This window comes from Arachis duranensis, chromosome 3 (assembly GCF_000817695.3).
Source record: "Arachis duranensis cultivar V14167 chromosome 3, aradu.V14167.gnm2.J7QH, whole genome shotgun sequence".
NCBI classification, from domain to species: domain Eukaryota; kingdom Viridiplantae; phylum Streptophyta; class Magnoliopsida; order Fabales; family Fabaceae; genus Arachis; species Arachis duranensis.
In genome coordinates this window covers 131,924,670-131,928,009 of record NC_029774.3, presented here as the reverse complement: position 1 = coordinate 131,928,009, position 3,340 = coordinate 131,924,670, and positions in this window count along the sequence as shown.

Below are 3,340 nucleotides of genomic sequence, written 5' to 3'. Positions count from 1 at the left end.
ATCCGTCTTTTGGAGGATTTGCTTCATGGGTTGGTTTGTACGGACTCTTATTGTGTGAGCTTTAAAGTAAGGTCGTAGCCTTCGTGAGGCTATCACTAAGGAGTAGGCAAACTTTTCTAGTTTGTGGTACCTTAGTTCAGGGCCTTGCAGGACCTTACTGGTGAAGTAGACTGGGTGTTGCCCGACCTCGTCTTCCTTTATCAAGGCCGACGAGACAGCCTTGTTTGCTACGGATAGGTACAGAACGAGGTCTTGTCCTGGTACTGGTCGGGTTAGAATATGAGGTTGGCTTAAAAACCTTTTGAACTCTTGGAACGCCTCCTCGCATTCCGGAGTCCATTCGAATGTGCATCCCTTTCTTAATAAGGAAAATAGTGGAAGGGATTTTAGTGCCGATCCTGCCAAAAATCTGGAGAGGGCTGCAAGTCGGCCATTCAGCTGCTGGACTTCCCTCAAACAAGTCGGGCTTTTCATCTCTAGGATGGCTCTACACTTATCGGGATTGGCTTCGATCCCTCTTTGTGTTAGCATAAATCCTAGAAATTTTCCTGCCTCCACCGCGAAGGCGCACTTTGCAGGATTTAAGCTGGAGTCCACTAGGGTATCAATACTTGGTAGGGGATAAGGGTCCTTAGGACATGCCTTGTTTAGGTCGGTATAGTCGACACACATTCTCCATTTACCATTCTGTTTTTTGACTAGCACTACATTGGCTAGCCACGTTGGGTATTTGACCTCTCTAATAAAGCCGGCTTCCAGGAGCGCCTGTACTTGCTCTTCTACTATTAAGGCTCGTTCCGGACCGAACTTGCGTCTTCTTTGTTGTACAGGTCGGGACCCTGGGTAAACCGAGAGCCTGTGGGACATGAGAACATGAGCTTGGGATCAATCCCGGGCATGTCGGAAGCCTTCCAAGCGAAGAGGTCGGAATTAGCTTTTAGGAGTTCAGCCAACCCTTGTTTTAGGGTTTCCCCTAGGTTGGCTCCTATGTAAGTGTTTTTTCCTTCCTCTCCACCGACTTGTATCTCCTCGGTTTTTCCTCCTGGTTGAGGTCGCAGCTCTTCTCTGGCCCTTGCGCCACCGAGCTCTATAGTGTGGACTTCTTTGCCTTTTCCTCTCAGATTTAGGCTTTCATTGTAGCATTTCCTCGCCAATTTTTGGTCTCCTCTCACTGTTGCTATTCCCGCTGAGGTCGGAAATTTCATGCAGAGGTGGGGAGTGGATACCACAACTCCGAGCCGATTAAGGGTAGCTCTGCCGATTAAAGCATTATATGCTGACCCCACGTCAATGACTATGAAGTCTATGCTCAGAGTCTTTGATTTTTTCCCTTTTCCAAAGGTGGTGTGGAGGGGCAAAAATCCTAGTGGTTTTGTTGGCGTGTCCCCTAATCCGTATAGGGTGTCGGGGTAGGCTCTTAATTCTTTCTCATCTAACCCTAGCTTGTCGAAAGCAGGTTTGAAGAGAATGTCCGCCGAGCTTCCTTGGTCCACTAGAGTTCGGTGGAGATGGGCATTGGCTAGGATCATAGTTATCGGTTCTATGGAGATGGGCATTTGCTAGGATCATAGTTATTACCACTGGATCATCGTGTCCAGGGATTATTCCTTGCCCATCTTCTTTTGGGATCATCGTGCCCGGGGATTATCCCTTGCCCATCTTCTTTTGTGAACGAGATAGTGGGGAGGTCGGGTGACTCCTCCCCGACCTGGTAGACTCTTTTGAGATGTCTTTTGCGAGAAGATTTGGTGAGTCCTCCTCCCGCAAATCCTCCTGAGATCATATGGATATGCCTCTCTGGGGTCTGTGGGGGTGGATCTCTTCTATCCATATCATCTCGCTTTCTCTTTCCGTGGCTGTCCGACCTTTCCATGAGATATCTATCCAGCCGACCTTCTCTAGCCAGCTTTTCTATCACATTCTTAAGGTCGTAACAGTCGTTAGTGGAGTGACCATATATTTTATGGTACTCGCAATAATCGCTGCGACTCCCCCCTTTTTTATTTTTAATAGGTCTAGGGGGTGGCAGCCTTTCCGTGTGGCAAATCTCTCTGTATACATCCACTATAGAAGTTTTTAGAGGAGTGTAGGAGTGATATTTTCTGGGCCTCTCGAGACCGAGTTCTTTCCTTTTCTTGGCTTCCCTTTCCCTCTCCTTAGTTGAGGGAGGGGGTCCAGGTCGCCAACTCAGGTCCCTTAATTTGGCATTTTCTTCCATGTTGATGTACTTTTCAGCTCTTTCTTGTACATCTAGAGAAACGGGGTGTCTTTTAGATATGGACTGCGAGAAGGGACCTTCTCGGAGCCCATTGACTAACCCCATTATGACTGCCTCTGTGGGCAAGTCTTGGATCTCCAAACAAGCTTTATTGAACCTTTCCATATAGGCTCGTAAAGGCTCTCCGACCTCCTGTTTTATTCCCAGGAGGCTCGGTGCATGTTTCACCTTGTCCTTCTGGATTGAGAACCTCATCAAAAACTTCCTTGAGAGGTCTTCAAAGCTAGTAACCGACCTCGGGGGGAGGCTATCGAACCACTCCATTGCTGCTTTCGATAAAGTGGTCGGGAAGGCCTTGCATCGCGTAGCGTCGGAAGCATCAGCCAGGTACATCCGACTTTTGAAATTGCTCAGATGATGCTTTGGATCCGTAGTTCCATCGTAGAGGTCCATATCAGGGCTTTTGAAGTTCCTCGGAACTTTAGCCCTCATTATGTCCTCGCTAAAGGGATCCTCTCCCCCTAATGGTGGCTCTTCCTGTTCGTCACGGGAGTTGCGATTTTTGAGGGAAGATTCCAGCTTTAAGAGTTTTCTTTCTAACTCTTTTCGCCGTTCCATCTCCTCTTTTAGATACTTTTCAGTTTCCTTTTGCATCTCCCGCTCTTGCTCTAATTGTTCCAGGCGGCTGTGGACTAATCCCATTAGTTCAGTTACGTGGGATGGTCCGCCTTTTTCTGATTCGCGTTCGTCTGAGGGGTTTGCCTTCGGGTTTTTTACCCCGGAGGCGCCCTCTCTCTGCTGATGGTTAACCTCCTGGTGGAGGGTTAAGTCTACATTGTTATTACCTGTGTCCAGATTTTCTTGTTCGGAATCTGTTTCCACATGGCCTTCTTCATGGGATCTGTCCGCCATCAATGGATGATCTCTCGGGTCCCCGGCAACGGCGCCAATGTTACGGTGGGTAACCGGAGATTAATAGAATAGATGGCGTGGGATGGCCCAATCATCTGAAAGATGGTGAGCTCCGAGTTGGTTTGCACGCTGGAGCCTCCTTCCGACTTATGCACGTGAGTGAATGGGGGGTGGTACCTGCAAAGACACTCCGATGCCTAAGTTAGCAAG